The sequence below is a fragment of the Cardiocondyla obscurior genome, linkage group LG11 (assembly GCF_019399895.1).
Source record: "Cardiocondyla obscurior isolate alpha-2009 linkage group LG11, Cobs3.1, whole genome shotgun sequence".
Classification (NCBI taxonomy): Eukaryota; Metazoa; Arthropoda; class Insecta; order Hymenoptera; family Formicidae; genus Cardiocondyla; species Cardiocondyla obscurior.
Genome location: NC_091874.1, coordinates 1,911,310 through 1,930,641, shown reverse-complemented (window position 1 = coordinate 1,930,641; position 19,332 = coordinate 1,911,310). Strand labels below are relative to the sequence as shown.

At 42.6% G+C, this 19,332-nt stretch overlaps 1 long non-coding RNA gene across 1 annotated transcript in view; it reads right to left on the bottom strand.

Moving 5' to 3' along the window:
* The window catches only part of LOC139106391 (uncharacterized), a 197,759-nt gene that overhangs the window by 5,335 nt on the left and 173,092 nt on the right, over positions 1–19,332 (bottom strand). The window contains exon 9 of the long non-coding RNA XR_011546347.1: positions 18,343–18,385. This is a non-coding gene — a long non-coding RNA (uncharacterized lncRNA). The remainder of the gene's footprint in view (positions 1–18,342; positions 18,386–19,332) is intronic.

The following is a 19,332-nucleotide window of genomic DNA, read 5'->3' as shown; positions in this document are numbered from 1 at the left end:
CTGAAGATTAAAGGCAACATGCCTTGAGGCGAATCGCGAACCCGGCTGCGCGTGTATCGGAAATGTTTCCCGTTAACGAGAGCTCGCTACAAGATCGTTTTCATTAAACATCGCTTGTATTGGGAAACTTTTCCAAAAATAAAGCCAGGTAATACATATACACGTGTCTCGCAGAGATTTGCAGTCAGATCTTTGCGATCTGTACGTAAATACTTTATGTGGACATAATTCTTTGTCGGCATTTTGTCGACTTTTAATTTTTCGTTTGCAACATATATATATATATAAAAGAACAAAAGAAAAAGCGACGGGAGCTAATTTTATTAGTTTTCCTTTTTTTTTCTCTTACTCTCTTTCGTTTATCAATTTTATGAAATAAACTCGTTTAATTTAATAAATCACAGATTTATCCACGCTATACATTTTACAGTTCTACAACGGACGAGGGATTAAACTTGACGTCGCTTCATTCCTCCATCAGGAATCGATCGAAGCGGATTCCCGGCAAGGACGCCGAGGTACGTTTAGCATGCATGTCCGAGTAATATACTGCGAATTGTTGCGGGTGGTAGGCAGAGACGCAATCCGCACCGGCGCTTCGGCTGATTAATTTTAACGAAGGTAGGAACCAATCCGTCCGCGCGTACGGCGCGACCGGTCGAAGATCAATGAACTGCGAGCACGGGGGTGTCCGTCCGCCCCCGCCGAGATATAACAATTCCAGCTGTCAGCCGCATCCCTCACGCTCGAATAGATTCGACTCCGGAAGAGGAGAGGACGGCACCGCCGGAGCGTATGTCAAAGACAAAACAAAAGGAGCAGGCGGAAGAGGGTCGGTCGATCCGCTGTCTCCTTCCTGTTTTCATTCCCCGCCCGATCCTGATTTCGCTCAACCCCTTTCACCCCCGGACGGTACCCCTATGAACTGCGGACCTTCCGCAGTGGCGGATTCGCCGTTGTAACGCCGACGGTCCCTTCGGAACCTGACGGTCCTTGAAATCGTTGCGTAAATTGACGGGAATTCAAAATTCTTTTTTTTACCACCCTATTTGTAATTCTCGATTTTTTTTTGCTTTTTTTTTCTTTCCTCGGAACGCAGTCGCTTGATGATTCTATTAGAAGCGCGCGATTATTAGGAAATGACTTGTTTTTATTAATGAAAATCAGATGGTGATAAGAAATGTTTATATTAATAATTGCGTAATTATTTTAAAGCAAAGGAAAATTATAATTGTTATTTTAGAACAAGAATAGATAATAGTAGGGTTATTTTAGAGCAGGGAAAGTAATGATTGCATTATTTTAGAGCAAAAAAAATTAATTGCATTGTTTTAGAGCAGGACTCCTGCGTGTTGTTAGGACGCGACTAATTTTACGGACTACAGACTTGTTAGATACATCCTCTGGACAGATTTTCTTCGAAATATCATCGGGATCTCAGAATCGTGACATTCGCGGTTTTCGATATCGATATAACGCGACATTGCGGTTAAATATCTGCCAGTGGAAGATACGACCCACCTAAATCTTTCATTTTTAATATAGAACGTGCTTGACAAACGGCGATAAGTGTCGCGGAAATGAGCACTGCGATAAGTTCGAGTGCATCGGGATTTATTAAAAGATCAGTCGAATTATAATTTATTATTTTAAAATACTTCAATATATTTGCAATATTTTAGATATTATTTTTAATTATTTAGATGCATTAATTATTTTTCCATATATTTATTATTAATTATCGGGTCTCCCCATTTCGCGCGTTGAACGAGAAAGATTATTCGAGGGTGCATGGACGAGTAAAGTTACCTTTTTTCATCTCTTCCTCCGAGTTCACCAAAGATTTTCGTGCGGAGGTGTCGCGTTACCCTGGTTAGTCCGGGGACGGATCCTCCCCCATTTGTCCCCGATGTCGCGTTCGTTATTTGTTCCATCTCCCGGATCCAGCGGGAAGGAGACGTCGTCCCTTTTCACCATCGTGGCACAAGCCCGTCGCCCGCAGCCGCCGCAAATATTAATCCGCGAAGAAATTCGCCGCGCGGTGTGCCAGCACGGTCCTTCTCTCCTCCTCTTACTTCCTCATCCCGCCATTCTCTCGCTGCCTCTCATCCCCCGCGCTCTCGCCTGCACGCTCATCCCTCGCATCCTCTCCGGATTGAACGCACGCAATTTATGGCCCCGGTACCTTATCTTCCGCACGCTTTCGGATAAAACGGTAGACGCAGTGGCGTAAACAGATGAGGGCGCGCACCGAACCGCTCGGCGTTTAATCCTCTTATTCGATCCACTTTTATTTCGCGTTTAAAACGCAACGCGGATCGCCGGCGGTACGTTTGGTCGTGTTAACAAAAAAAGAAAAAAATTCCAACGTTATTACATATCCTTTAGACAGCCCAATAAAGCTCCACGACATTCCTGATGCTGAATGACGCGCTTACGGAAATAGTGACGGAAAAAGGGCGCCGCCGGCGAATGAAATTGCCGCAAATAGGGCGCGGAATTTCGCGAGGGAGATCTCCGAGTCGCGGCTCGTTTCTTGTTTCAATCGTCGGCGTTTTATCTAAACATATCAATTAGTTCGGCGACGGTGCCTCTCGGTCGGCGCACTCCAGCGGCCCTTTTCATCGTCGCCTTCGTCTATCCCTTTTCCCCCCGGCCCCTCCAGACGGTTTCGCCGTTGCCCTTCGACCTTCGGCTCCTCGGCTATCGGCTCGCTTCCGGCTGATTGGTTTTTCTAAGAGAAAATATTTTCGGCGAGCCTAGCGTTCCAGGTCAAAGGGGCTGGCACGCGACCCCACCTCCTCCCCTTTTCCCTTTCACCCCCGCGCGAACCGCGGCGGTTTTCTTCGACGTAGGGCACTTCCGACGATCGTCTTCTCGTCTCTGACGCAAAGTTAGATGCTCGGGAGACCGTGAAATATAAAGTCCGACGAGGATTTTGTGCATGACGCTGGTCTGGTGGAATGAGTCTCGGGTGCTCGCGATGGGTGAATATGCGTCGAATTATTTACGATTATTACCGCGACAATAAATGACAATTCGATTTGATTCTATTTAACGAAGTGATTGTCTAAATAAATAATGTAGCAGTATTGTACGACGTGACGACGTGTAAAAAAATTGATTTTAATTATTTTATAATACAAACATATCGGTCAAAAAATTAAAAAAAAAAAAAGGAAAAAAATATATATTTTCAGCTACGAATCAATTAATAAAAATTAATTGTAGGTACGTAAATATAATATATTTAAAGTTATTCTCGCGTAAATAATCGTCTCGAGCACGCATTCCCGGCAGAATACGAGCGGAACATCGGCGATAATATTCCGCGCATACCCGCCCGTTAAGTTTCCGAAAGTATCGGTACTCGGGGGATGAGTTATAGCCGCGACTACTTCGGATTATTCTATTACGGCCGGCCGGCGAAGACAAACGCGCTGTAAGGCGGCCAAGAAGTGCTTGTAACCCGCGGTGTAACAACGCGGATTTTCGCCGGCACGTTCGCGGAGCACGTGCGGTTACACCGACCTGGCGCGACACGGCCGGCAATCTCCTCGCAATTCCGGGGGATGTTGGATGCTGGGGCCAGCCACCTAGCCGCCCAACCTGCCCCGTCGCGCCGTGAAATATTGGCCGGCGAGACCGCCAGCTAGGTTCCGCGAAGCTGCGAGTTGGCGAAGGAGAACGCGACCGGGGAAACGGAGGCGAAAGTTTCGCGCGCGTGTTAGAAATTTGAATAAACAGACGGTACGTGCTTGGTTTAAAAACGGCCTCGTTTCGGGAAGGAGGACCGCGCGAACGTCCGCGTCATCTAATCCTTGGTGATTCTGCCCGACATCGAGTGCACCCCGCGAACGAAGGATGATATTTAGGATTTAGACGGACGTATATCTAAAGTAGGAAAAGTTATCTTGAAAAAAAAAAAAAAAAAAAAAAAATTTATTATTACACGGCGTTGTTCTTATTAACTTACTTTGTATGAAGTGTCGAAAATAATTACGTGACTTTTAAACTCGAATAATTTGTTATCCGACCAAGAGTAAAACCAGACCAAGCGAAAGAGAACTAATCAGCGTCGGTTTTAAGCAATAACAATTAACAGCTAATTTACGCGTCACGCCAATTTTCTAAGATAGGAAATTTAAGACTCGTAAGTCTGCTGCTATCTTCAACGTTTCAATTGCACGTTTCAGCGTGATTCGACCGCGCCGGTTGAAAATTATGGATAGCCCTCGATAATCTCGCGAGAAGATTACTCAGCTCTGGATAAAGATTCCGCTCGCGCTGAAAATCGGATTAAAGCGCGTCGGAAAGTACGAGCGGCAGCTGAGCGCGCAACAAGTAAAACCGGACGGTCGTTTACTCTCGTTGCAGCATGAAAAAAAAAAATAAAAATAAAAAAAAAATAAAAAAAAGAAATGCCAGACGTATTTATCGTCCGGTAGAAATACCTTTTGATTTATACGACGTGCGTCAAACCGAGCGCGAAATTTTCCGGTCTCGTCGTCCGCGCGACTCGCGAAGATTTACCCTCCGCGTGCCCCGACAGACGGGACGATAAGTTCTTCTACACCGAGCTCCGTTTCTCAAACGTGACAATGACGAATAACGCCCGTGGAAATCGCGCGAGATATCAACCCTTAGTTGGAACACTAGGTTAAGACAACCCAGCGCGATTTTCAAACGTAAAAATTTTTGGAGACTCCTCCCTTTTTTTATTTATTTATTATTATTTTTTTATATTTTTATTGCGTTAAGCTCGACAAACTAGCCGCCTTGTTACCAGTTTCATTTCTGTACCAATCATTTTCATTATTTATTTCCTTGTTTTATCTACGCTTCGGTTTTCGCATCTTTCTCGTTCCTTCGGTGCGTGCACAAAAATTCTGCCGTTACATCTCGCCTCGACACACTTTTCGCGAACGAACACGCGCTTTAGCTCCGACCTGCCCTATCTTCCGCGAAATAAATTCTTACGTCGTAGGAATTGCGGTTGTAAAAATTTTGTGTGCGTTTTATTATCGCGTCGATATACCGCGGCGCGAAACGTGGCTCCGGATAACCGGGAGGGATCAGCGATTGAGGGGGGAAAACAACCGGTTATTACGCTACGCGGATCGTGTATAATATTTTCGCGGTATATAGCGACGGTGCTACGTCTACAGCGGTATCGCTAGAGAGTCCTCGACATCGTGAAACGAGGCTCTTCCGAAAAAAAAAAAAAAGCAATTTTCCTAGAATTTTCATCATTTTCGACAGTAAAGTCGCTCGAGTCTCTTGACCTCAGGCTGCGGAGTGGCGATTACCCGCGATCTCACCTGCCCTGTTGAACGGCTATTAGAGAGTGGCTTTGTTCGGAGAAAACGAGGGCTTTGCTTGCCACGAAAAGCTCTCATTTTTCGCGGAGAACGTTCTCATTGTGCATTTACTGCGCCGAACAAGCAGTTCCTGTCGCGTTCAGCATTTACGTCGGGACGTTCGCGGTGAATAAATAACTAGGTCCTGAATTAGAGACTATAGTGTAAATAAGAGGGAGAGCGAGGGAGAGAGAAAGGGCTTGCGACGGGCTTGCGAGTCATCGAGTGGCGGCGTGATTCGATTAGATTTGCGATCCAGAACTTTTGAACTTGTTCAGCGATCTCCGCTACGACTTGGGTGCACGTGTAACTCGACGTTACATCGGTTACATTCCTAGGAACTGGCGCGAACTTCGCCCGGGCGAGCCGTTTCTGCCTCGGAACTTTAACCGTGTTGAAACGTGCTCAGCTGACGATTTCGCACGGAACAATGCGATCGCCTACGGCGACTAGGGGTGACCGGTCACGCTAATTAATAATGCTTCGCGCTGTGTTGGCGTCGCCAGCAAAACAGCGCCCGCATTCCTGGACGCGGGCACCACCGGAAGGCCCCTTCCGCGACCCCTCCTCCCCCGATAACAGATTCTAATTCCGGCATCCGGTCGACGGTGAAATTCGAATGAATTAATTAATAACGCAACGCGTTCGTTTCCGTTTTTTTTTTTTTTTTTTTCCTTCATCCCGCTGCACTCCCTTCCTCTCAATTATTCCGTCACCCTCATTTGCTGCGATTTCGACTCGGTCGCCGAATCGTTTATACCGCTGTTCTCTCGCGTACATTTTTCCTCGGGACGCGTTTTGAATCACGAGTTAAAAAAGTGATTCGTAATAAATTCCCGGCGCTCATCGCCGCTCGATGTTTCACGCGCGACGTCCAGATTTTGCGGGATTTTTATTTTCGCCGGATTTCGACATCGCGCTAAAACAGGCGGATGGATACTAATTCGCGTTTCAATCGGCGACCCGTTGGGCGGGATATTAAAAATGATAGCGGTAAAACGATAAAAAGGTTATTTAAAAATGTGAAAGGGAGCGAGGAAAAGCTTTTGCAAGCTTTATTAGAAGTAATACTGCGTTTGTGATATACATAAATAAATGCATGTTTGACAAAATAAAATAAAACGTAATAATAACATAATAACAAAAATTAATCTATAAAATATAATATAATAAAGACAAAAATAAAAATAAAAATATATATATAATAAAATTTAAAAATAAAAGTATATTTATAAATGTGTAAATTTAGATATGCGTGTAATTTATATTCAGACGATTATTCTACGTTCATCAAAAATGCATGAAAGAAATACGCGGGTTTCATCGTCGCCGACAGCTCGCGCGACAAAACATTTTAAATTGGCACAAGGAAATAAACCTTCACGCCGTTGTAAGACCCTCCTACCCCGACGCAAAACTAGATCGTACAGCTAAGAACCGGTGAAATTCAATTCACGACGAATCCGATTCGCAACTCTTTTCTATCATCCTTTTCATCCGCCGTCGCATTACCGATGCAGCAACGTGGTCGTTTCCGCCGGCGAAACAAATGAATTTCAATTTATGATTCAATTTTCAAAGCATCCCGAACGTCCCAGTGGCTCTCAGTGGACTCCACGCGAGCCTGAAACGCCGATAAAAATGGCACGTCTGAAAATTGATATTTGTAGAAAGAATACCTTTCACGCTCGAACGTTGCGTGGCAGCCGACAGCGTTTAAAATATTTTCAATTAAATCGTATTAACCATGTTACTCGCGTTTTTCTTTTATTTTTATTATGTTTTCTTTTTTAACTGGTCTCTCTGAGAAACCAAAAGATAAGACGACAAGTAACGGAAACAGCTTTCTGTAGTTCAACTCTAAACGATATGTTATCTCGGCCACTTTATTTATTTTTATTTATATCTCACGATTTGATAGATCAATTTTTAAGCAATTTTTGTTTTAATTAATGCACCAAATCGAAGAGGGGGAAAAAAAAGTTAAACGCCAAAATATTAAACTTTTGTGTTAATTGTTCAAATATTATTATCACGATTATTTTTTCCCTTGAATTTTTCTCGTAAACGCATCGGTGCTTCGATTCAGAATAAAACCCCGAATTATTCTAGAAACTTAGGTCTTACCTCACGCGGTCGTCTGACCCTATCGCATTTTCCTCCCCTTGCGTTACTCCCTCGTCCGTTCCGCGAAGGACTGCTTCACTTTTGCCCTGCGCCCCCGTGACTCTAAAATTAAGCCGCTCGCTTCGTTTTCAAAGCAATCCGACGGGAAGGCAAACTTTCATCTGAAATCGCGCCCGTTTTAATTACATTAAAAATTCCTCGATCTTAATCAAGAATCTTCGCCGGCGGCGTGAGTTTGAAGTAACACTCGCTTTACCGTTCACTCAGCGCGCCCTAAAGGGAATATGCAATACACACGAATCGTAGCGTTCTTGTTCACCTCCGTACGTCTACAAGACTCCCTTGACGGAAACATGAATCGCTATTCGAATATTTGTCTCCGATCCCACGCCGCGTAGGTATTCCCGTTTGATTTTGCGCGTTCCGGCGGACTTTGTCGGCCCTTGATTTAATTGCGCCGCAAATCTCGTTTTGCCAAAATATAAATTAGATCGTAAACCGTAGAATTGATTCGGTCGGGTGTTTGACACGGCACATGCACGCCAGCTATTAGCACCCCCGTGGCGAGACGGAATTGCGTTTTAATTCGTTCAACGGGCGCGTCGCGTGTCGACGATCGAAGCGGCTAATAAAGTTCAATTCCGTCGCGAGGCCCCGAAGCCCCTCTCCATGAGAGAAACTGGACCGTCAAAGATCGCCGCGTTTTCCGCCTGACGTGGCGAAGCGCGGTGAGCTCTCGTGTGCAGACTATATTATAATAAAATAAATACAAGATAAATATATGTTTATTATACACATGTATAATAAAAAATAAATGTTGAATATTATAACAAAAATTGATTTAACCAAATAAAATTAAAATAAAATTAAATTAAAATAAACCGATGTTTTAAGCTGCATTCCGCATTAATATTATTTAAAATATATATTCGTTATACATACAGTAAAAAATAAATATTAAATATTATATCGGAAGTTATTTAATTAAATAATTAAATTAAATATAAATAAACCGATTGCCCCACCCTACATATAAATAAAAATTTATTATATAAATTCACCGCTCGTTATTACATAAGTAACATAAATCGCCGGGGGTCGCGTTAATCCCGATCACCCTTCTCCCTTCTACTCCAAACTAATAATAATCTTCATTTCGCTCGTACTTAGTTTCTCGCTCTCTATTAGGAATCCCGGTAATCCGGCGAGTTTTCGACCGGCGTATATCAACTGGCGCTTTCGCCATATTTCATTTCCCGGTAGCGAGAAGGATTCCCCGACGAGCTGCTCGCCTTCAGCTTCTCGATCGAGCGCACTCGCGGCCTGTAGGGCGCAGATTGATGACGCCGAGGGTAGAAGAAGCATGAACTGAGGGGGAGAGGAGGGGGACCCCAATTAGCGGCTCGCGGGGGCCACGGCATTTGTCCTCGTTACCGCGGAGATATTAAGTAATAAGAAAGAATAAGGATCCCCTGCGATATTGGCCGGCGCGATACGTGACTCGCCGACCGCGGCGCGATATACGGCCGGTTAAACGAGAAATAATTGCCGCGGGAAAACTCCCAGGAAATCCTCGAGGAGTATTCGCGTCACGCAATGACGCCACGTTCGTCCCGACCTTTCGATGCGAGCCACCACGTGCGCCTCCGAAGACGAAACTTCGCGGGTTCGACTCCGCCGTGAGGAGTTCGGAGCTTCCCAGCGCCGCGGACGCGGACGCGCGGATGTGCGAAAGAAAATAAAAAAAAAAAAAAAGAAAAGAATGAGAGAGCATCTGGAAACTTGGGATATGAGTTATTTATTTATGAGTACCTAATGAAATAATATTGAGATACTTTCGTATGCGACGAGTTGGGATTTAATCGCTCGTGGACGCGTAGATTTTTTTTTACGTTATTTAATTGTAATATCTAATGTGACACATTGTGAATTTCTTCAACTGAAGTTTCTCAACGTGATTATAGTACATAATTCTTACGAGAAAGTGGCCCTTATTATGATTAGAATTATTTTTGGTAACCGGCATATTTGTTGTGACTACTCGGGTGCCTCACCACGTTTCGACTCACGCTCACCTCGTGGTTTGAGCCGCGCTAGGTGAAGTTGCGACTCATCTGACCTCTCATCGCCTAAGGGTCGGTCAGGATTAATAGTACCCTCCGTACCACGGTAATATAATCGGCAAGTTAAATTGCGCCTGCGCTAGTAAAAGACTAAACGACTGTACGCAACGCAACGCAGCACGGAATTTTCGGCAACATATTTATTAAACGTGAGATTTTGACGTTACTTAAGGTTTATTAATGTTAAATAACGTGGAACAAAATTAATATCAAGTCGGGCGAAGATTAAAGTAAAACTCTCGTACCATCGCCGCGATTACGTTCGACGCTGCCGGATCTAAAACCGGGATCGTATTTAATAAATAGTAGAAACGCACGCTTGGGCGGAGGGAAACGGGAAGGAGGATGCAATTGCGAGAGGATGCAGCAACTGCAACTGGAGCGGCCGCGCCGCAAAGCGTGCGTCCCGCTTTGCGAAAACGAGAGCTTGTAAAGGGGAAAACGCAGACCGGACCGGTTTGCTCTCCGCCTGCGGTTGCCGGACCGACGGCGTACGCGGTGCACGCACGGTGCTCGCGAGCGAGAGATCTGGGATAACCGAATTATTCCGCGAGAGTTGCGATTAAACGGATTTGCATTGGACCCGATACGTTGCGCTCGTCATAAGTAGATTATACACGGTACCTCGGATTTCAGAAGGCGGCGGGAGCCACCCCTCCCCCCCTCGGCTCGCCGACGTGAGCTTTCGCGTGTGCGCCTGCATGCTGGGCATTTTCCCATCCAAATCTCCGCCCGCGTTTCTCTCTCCAGCAGTTCTTTCCCTTTATATTATCCCTTTTGCCGGGAGGCCACGTCGTACTTCGTTAGACGTCATCGATATCCTTCTGTTTTCCGCCGCGATAAGATTATCCGTAAAGGATCGCCGTCCGGATACTACAAATTATCTTCGAACGACTTTTTCAATGCGGGTGTGGTCTGTATTTCTGAAATTTTTCTTCATTTCTTGGAAAAATTGCGTTTAAAAATTACTCCCGTCGGATTAAAATTGATTATAAATAATTGCAAGTTAATAAATTGTTTTAATTGACTAGATATTACAAAGCGCGCGTCTTTTACTCATTTCTTGTAAAAAACAAAAAAGGTTTTATATTTAATAATTTTTACCAACATTTAATGTTTCTAACAACGAACTACGGTCACGGAATTTACGGGATCAGGTCGTATGCGTTTGTCTATCGGGTTACGGCTGCGTAGCGGGCAGCGTTGTGGCTCGCGCGTGCGGTGTTCGCATCGGGCATGATGCCCCACTTGCTAGCCACGCAGTTAAGATAGGCCAGCGGACGCGCTGGTAACCTACTTTCTTCCTACTTTCAATGCTTCTGCCAGCGACCGAGCAACGGGCCGTGTCCGCGTGTGCGTGTCTCGCGCGCGCGGTCCGAAAGGTCATCGCCCGGCTCAGCTGGCCGGCCACGACACGACCTACAACAATCGCGGGACTTACGGCAATCTCGGCAGCGTACGCGGCTCGCCCGCGCGGTGTCCGGTCATCGCCTCGCGCAAAATATATAACATATAAAATATAATAAAAATAATATGTAATAAAAAATTTTAATTTTAATAATAAAATTTTTAGATATAAAAAGTAATAAAAATTAATACTCCCGCGGCGCAAAGTGAGCCAAACAAGAAGATAAATTAGGTTTTAACTTGATCAACTGAAATTATTTTATTAATATATGTAACAGTTTTAATTATCATTACGTCGCAGTATAATAAATATAAAATGTAGATTTGTCTCATAGATAAATATTGAATTTTTATCGCGACTTTAATTAGAGGTATTAATTTCAGATTGTGTCTTTTTAATAAAAGAAAAAGTTAAAAATTATTTAGTATCTTATTGCACAAGTGGAACGTTGGTGTAATATGAATTATGGAACCACTTCTTTAAAACACGAATGCAAAACTAATGCAGAAGGTATATTGATTAAACGTCATTACTATAGCACTTTCCATCGTGCGATGGCACTTTCATCGTGCGATGGCATTCTCATTAAATTAACGTACATCATACGTGAACAATGGGTCCTAAATAATATGCACTTAAGATACGTTCTCTCATTTTATAATCGTCATTGAAAGCAATGATCTAGTCAAGATTTTTTATTTTTTCGTTAAAATATAAAAATACTATTTGAAGTGCTAATTATATCGCGAACGGCAAAAAGATATATAATAATAAAATTAAATTAATTAATTATTCGTATGTGTAAAATAATTTAACACATGTAGCTGTAACTCGTTATGTAATAGTTATATAATCAGTGAACAAATACTTTATTTCTTTCAAAAGGGGGAAAAAAAAGTAAAAAAAAAAAAAAAACTTGACCAGGCTTCAGATTGGCGTACGCTCCGTTTCAGTTAATTCCCCATCTCCTCTTTGCTCCCCGCAGATGTCAATTTCGATTGTCAACGGCAGTTTTATCCCGTGCGAGGAGTACGAGCTCGTGACGTCGGTCCAGCAGCAGTTAGTCGCCCGGATTCGACGTATGCGCGAAGTGACATGCATGACAGCGTGATCGATAGAGCGACCTATCTTCCCGATATACGACCTACGCAAACTTTCTCTTTCAATTACGGAAACCCCTCGGTCTCATCCGCCTCCATCGCGATCACCGGCAACGAGGCACACATCTCGATGACTCGATTTTCCCGGTTAATGTTTAATCGGCTAGCTACCCATCGCGATTGAAACGGCCAACAGCCGGGCGAAGATGACACCGTACACGATAAATAATGACGGAACGGGAGGACCGAAAGAGGAAACAGGCCGAAGGTTTTCACTCGCCGCACCGAGAAACTTTTCGTCGATTTCGAAAATATATATAATAACATATTTAGCTCACTAGAATTTTTATTTTACGCGGAAATCCTTCCGATCCTGATATTTATTTTTTTGTTCTAACGTGCAAAAGGGATCCCTGTCTGTAGCTTTATCCCGAAAAATTTTTCTTTAATTTGACGATTAAAAGTGATTATTGCATTGTAAAGGGTATCGAGAAACATCTTTTTATGATCTTTCTTAACGTAGGAATTTTTTCACGTGCTTTTTGCCAGTCCCTTGTATTTTCTCGAATAATCAGCGTGCAATTCTTTTTTACAGCGTGTTGACTTGCTACGGGGTGAGCAGTGCACATAAACAATGGTCAAGTCGGCGACGGTAGTCGAGCAAGCTGCGAGCCTGGACTTATCGCTGCATTCCTCAGGCGGGTCGTTCGCGTTACGCGCTACGCACACTTACCACGCGACGAGCGGACCTCTTGCCTTTCTCGCCAAAAGGTAATTCTATTTAATTATTATTCTTTGTACTATTTCATTCTGCACACATTGCGGTCTTCAGTTACGTCTGAGGTGTTTGACTTTGCTTTACAAAATTTAAAAAAAAAAAAATATATATACATATATAAAAAATTAAATTTATCGCTAATTCGTCAATCGCGTCAGCGTGACTTTACGTTTGATTTTAAATGCCATACTTTTAAAGTACACAATTAAAATAAGTACGAGAAAACGGCCCGTGTTAAATTTCTTTTCATATCGCCTGTAAGTTATCGTACGGATTGCTAAGAGGAGAGAGTATTTCGGAGGATTGTTCTCGATCGCATATTTCATTACCCCTCGCCGGCTCTTTTCGGTTTCTGCGAGCATTATGCAATTTAAATTTAAAACGCTGGCCCTCCAAAGCGTCTGCATTAAAATTCGTTCGGCTTACACGAATCGATTGCAAATGCTACGTGCTCCTAACGCACCGTTGAAGATAAAACGATTACTCGAGGGAGGAATATAAGCAGATGTACTCCCCTTCATTTTCGCGAGTTGCTTAAAAGTAGTTCGGGGAGATAGGAAGAAAAAAGAAAAAAAAAAAGAAAAATTGCGAAAGAACCGGTAATAATAATATTAATATAAATATTATATTAATATTATTGGTACTTCTTAAATAAATATATATCGATTTAATTATCCTAAAATTTATTACCAATTTATTACGAATAAATATATAGATAGGTATAAAATACGCCACTGTATATTTAAAAAATAATTCCTCAGTGAACGAAAAAAAAAAAAAACAAAATCGTTGACCAAAATTTTCTTTTCTTTTTTTTTTTCCGCGAGTGGATGAGTAATTTTATATATTACATAAATGACTTCAATTGCATTTTGGCCCGACAGTTAGTTTCAATCAAAACTGTATTGTATCCGGTTTTTCAAGCGTGATATAAATTTTTTATCGGCAAAAATCGTATTTAACGGGAAATGAAAAATAGAGAAATATTTGCTGCATACTGTAACCCCGTGCTTCGGTTGTCATACATAATAAAAGCCCTGGATATTCCATGTCGGACATTATTGGCTCGATGAAATCCGAAGTTTAGCTGGTTTCGTGTTAACCGCAATGACGACCGCTCGCGTTACACTCCACTCGCGCGTTATCGCGCCAATTGTTCCCTCACTTTTCTAATAACGGCGAAATTACAATCCCATCGCGCAACGCAGACAAGAAAAGCAAACAATATCCCTTGAAAAAATTCTATATTTCAAAGTAGAGTGTTATATTTATTTATTTTAAATTACTTTATTTTATAAACGTTAAAAAAATTGTTAAACGTTTTTAACGCGCAAAATAAGCGATTATCGACATTTATTTAACATAATTAATTTAAAAAATATCTGTAAGAGATACCAAATGAATTAAATCTTTTTTTTTTCTTTTCTCCTCAAGATGGCATTTCGCGTCCATCATTTTTCTACAATCATTCGTGACTTCCTGTCTCGCAAAGGGCAAAACGCTCTTCGATTGTGAAAAGGATCGCGATGAGATCCTTGTCCACCTCAGACGGAACAAATCTCACAAGTGCAATAATGTTTCCTCGGTCCTCGCAATATGTTTCAATTTGTCATGCCACTTTATTCGATCGGACAAGTGCATACCAGGGATATCGAGAAAATTATTTCGATGGGAAACGCGATTCGAAAGACGTTCCCCGTGCACGAAGAAAGCTCCTCCCGGCCGCGACGAGGTAGCTGCACTTACGAGAATTATAATTTTCCTGATTCGGCAAAAGTCTCGCGACTACTAAGCTTCAAGGGAGCCCGCACGCATCCCTTCATCCGCCAGTTTTCCCACTCGGTTTATCTTATTAGGAGGAAGACCCTCGGCCCTAAGCAAATCGCGACTTAATGGAGATGAGTCGACGAAAACGTCGGAGACCAGCTAGCGAGTTTCAAATCAAAATTTTTTTTTTTTTTTTTTTCCAAGTCTGCTGCCAAGCGAATCTCGTCTACAAACAGAAATCGGGATACTCGGCATCGAGATTAATCACATTAGTCGGCAAAAAACGCGACGAAAATCGATTAATCAATGTAGATAAGAAAAATTGTTCCTTTCGTACGTCGCAACTGTTTTTTATAATTTCAATTACATATACGCTTAATTTTTAAAAATAAATTAGCAATATTTAGATTAATCCTTTTGTCGTACTTTTATTTTCTTTGTCAATAGAACGTGGGCTCGTAAATTAAAAAGAATTGGGAACAGAAAATCAAAACGCGAGAAATACTTGACAAACGTCGTTGGTCTCCGCGTGTATATTGAAAGTTTAAAACGAAATATAAAGTCAGTGCGAAGAAAGTAAACTGCGACGACTGGCGTGTATATTTAATCGACGAGTATGACCGCCGTGGAGAATAAAAAGCCGAGTGCGGAACGCGGCGGCGTTCCCACGGGAACGTTTTGGCCGTTTGTCGGCGCGAAAGTTATCCGCGAATTTACAGTGTTCCACCCGCGTGAGCTAGTAAACGACGACGGAGGCTTTGTCGTTTACGAGACGACATTCGCAAAAGAGAGAGAGTTCTCTTCCTGGGCGAATATAAAAACGCGGAAAAACGGGCGCAAATCGGGTCAGAGGGAGCCGAGATTTAAAAATATAAGTAAAAGAACTCAATACAACGAGAGGGTACTCGAGTCATTCTTAAGAGGGAGAGGTGCCGTTGCAAAAAAAGAAAAAAAAAAAAAAAAAACGAAATCTATCCTCTCTCTTTGTTTCTTTCTTCATCTCTTTCTTTTTCTCTTTCTCTTTTTCTCAAGGATAATTTTTAATACGAAATCTTTGCAGCACTTCGGCATATCTCTTTCTTTCTCTCGCGATCTTATGCCACCGACCTGCGGCTGTCGAGGCTTTTTTTGCCGGATGTTTTTTCACGTCTCTGGATAAATTGCAATTGAGCCCGAGACAGCAAAACAGAGGAGACCCCGCGATCGGCGGCGATTTCGCTCCGTTTTTCATCCCGACGCGGCGCGGCCTGCCTTCTCGCGCGAATCGCGAACTTTGTTTCACACGTTTTTCCCCCCCTTTTTTTTTTCGTCTTTCCCCCTTCCAAGCTTTTCCCACTTTCCGCTACTTAATCCTTTTTATTCCTGCCTTTGTCTAACACCGCACGCTCGACGGACAGGCTCTCGAACCCGTTCCGCTATTTTTGCAAGGTAACTCGACTCGCGGGCGAAAAGAGATTAGCCGCGCCAAGCCGATTTGGGCGGTTCCTACAAATCCCGCGTTTAAATACCGCGAGAATTCGTAGCCGGTGCGGTTGGAATATTCGTCAGGAATGCACGGGATGTCCGGAAGCAAAATATTTCGCGGTTACACGCGGGAACTCGGAATCAATGTCGCTCCGGCGAAAAGCAATGTAACGCTCGCCGTGCGACTTAATTTTTTTTTTTTTTTTCTTTGATGGTTTTCTCGTTTCTGCGCGGGGTAATATTTTAAACCACGCAGGATGCATATTCAACCCTCGACAGCGGTATCTTATATTCCGGTCACTATATATTTCTCATCGTTAATCAGAGAAGCTAATTTGTGCTGACCGATATCTTTGTTCATCGGATATAATTATTTTGCGACACTCGCGGAGTTTCGCTATCTCCGCGTTATCTCGTGCTGTGATAACAGTCGCGCGAGACAATGAGTCGGCCGCGCACCAATTTTTATTTACATATGTATGTACCTCACTTCTACACAGTTTAACGCGTTGTAAAAAATTTACACGCCAATATTATATCAAAATAACTGGTGGACAGGTGGCGATATTTTTCGATTAAATAAATCCGAATTTAAATAGTAAAGAAAAAAATTTAATATTTGATATTAAGCAGAAAGAACGTGTCGGAGACATTTAAACAAGAAAATAGGTTTTTATATATATAAAAAAAAAATTAAACCTTGCGACAAATTTATATTTATCCATAGAAAACCCGGTGATAAGGTTTTACGTTTGAGATGAATCGTGACGGCTATTCGTCTTACTTACGTCGAGAGTAGCCACTTGATTACGCATTGCATTCTCCATTCGACGGCGAAGATCACGAACACGCAAAATTGCTATTCATCTAATCTGCATATCTCCATTTCGCAAAGATACCGCATAGTGGCTACAATTCCGCAAGTCCGAGCACGTCGATATACTAAAGTCTCGATCTCGCCGGTCATCAGGAGCTCGGAAAGTGTCATTATATGAACAACATTGATTTTTATTTCTATCGAATTTTTTTGATTGTGTTTCTCAAAGTTAAGGGATAGCAAAAATAAAAATAAAATTAGCGCGTCGCGTCTCAATGAGCATGCCATATCTTTATCGTTAATTGCGTCAGTTCCGCATTACGTAAAAAAAAAAAAAAAAACAAAACCCCGCGTTTACTCAATTAAAAATAAAATTTAAGATCTTTATTAATAATAAAAAAAATAAAATAAAATAAAAAAAGGAAACAGAAGGGCCATATAAAATCGAGGTAAACGCCTGCTCTTCCTCCGGTGATGCACCGCCGACGGTGACGTAAACAACGTTCACGGAGTCGCGCCCGCAGCGTGAGTAATGCACCGTTCGCCACGGTCGGTGCAGCCGGATTGATGCGGGCTGTCGGGGACCACCGTCTATACGGTGAATACAAAGTATCGAGCAATGTACAAGCCGAGTTTCAAAAAGAAAAGAAAAGAACGGCCGACCGAGCGAGCGTGCGAGCGAGCGAGCGAGACCGACCCCAGCTGGGGTCCTCCCGGACGGAGGGAGATCGCGCGCGCATCGAGAGGACGCGGAATGCAGTTTACCCCGACGGATTCAATCTCCGTGTGAGAAAGGACGAGATCGTCGGCCCCGATCGTCTATGCATGCGCCACGCGGGAAGTATATCCCGGAAAATGCGGGGCATCGCTCGTTGCCGTAGCGAGCTCTCCTCGCCGGCTGCCGGGAGGGAAGAATCGAGCTGCACTTAAGGGCGATATCCCCGCGATTTGAAGGAAACGTGAAATCTCTCTCTTTCCCCGCTCGCCCCTCCTACCGATACTCAGCGCGATCGTCGGCGGTCCGCGATCCTTCCTGAAGCACCGTCGCGTCCCGCGGGACGTGCCACGGGGACGATGAAATATAAAATGATCCCCGACAATTGGATTTGCACGTGACAAACGCGCCTGACGGTAAATATTTATCCCGACGTTGTTTAAAAGTCAGTTTACACGGTCTTGTGGAAATATGCATCTCGCGGAGCTCGAAACTTTTTAGTTTTTACTTGGAATACGTTTACGCTTCTAATGCGTGTAATGTGAGACGATAATTTTTGGAAAATTAAGAAAACAATATAATTAATACGTTCAATTGAGATCGAGATAATGTACAAATATCATTTCGTACTAGCTCCCGCTGAAATTATAAATGCTGGGAAAAAATAAAATCATGCGACTCACCCGTTTGCAGGAGTCTCAGCGGAGTTGTAGATATTGCCGGTAACTGTAACATAAAGTAGAAAAATATTAATGTAGACATGCTGAAAATGTATAAAAAATTAAACTAATTTCTAATTGGTTTTTAAATAAAATTATTAAAAAAAAACAGCCATTACTTTCACTTCTTCATGCCTTCGAAGTCATTCTATCTATGCTCATTTTACAATTTTACTAAAATTTCTATCTCATTATATACATATAATACTATTTGCCATAAAAAAAAAGTTTGAAATTCAAAGTCCAAAGAATGAGGAAAAAAATGATGGTAAAAAAACCCTTTTTTTCGACACTTAAAACAAATTACAGTCAAACAAACTACAGAATAATAAAATTATTAATTTTTAAAAAGTTATTTGTTTAATGGTGTCAATTATTTTCGTTCAAAAATTATAGTTTCACGTTATGTGCATTATACACACACGTCACGTTTTATATCGAGCTTTTCCTATTCCGTTATGCCTCGATTCTTGTCGATCGTTCCGAAAGTGCGTCCCATAATTTATAGCATCCCCCTATCGTTGCATAGCGATGCGCGCGGCGTAACTCACCCCCGCCGCCAGCCTGAACGAAGATGAACCCGACCCGCGCTATTCATTAATGTATTTATCCGCGCATAATCTCCGCGCGTTCCCTCGCATCCGGTTAAGATGATATACAAGCGGCGTGTATTTTAAGTCGCCGGGGAATAACGGATGCCGTGCGCATGCCTGCGAACGCGTCTTTTTCGATTTGCTTATCGGAGCTTATCGAATTCAAAATAAATTCCATCTTTTAATAACTTCCAGAAAGAAATTCTATTTCCTCGCGACTTAATAAATATATTTCAATTTTGTCATTTAAATTACGAAAAATATTTATTATTAATTTCTAATTCTTTTAAATCTTACGAAATAATTGTCGACATTTGTTAAAGTGAAATAAAATAAAATTTCCTGAAGTCTACCAAACGTA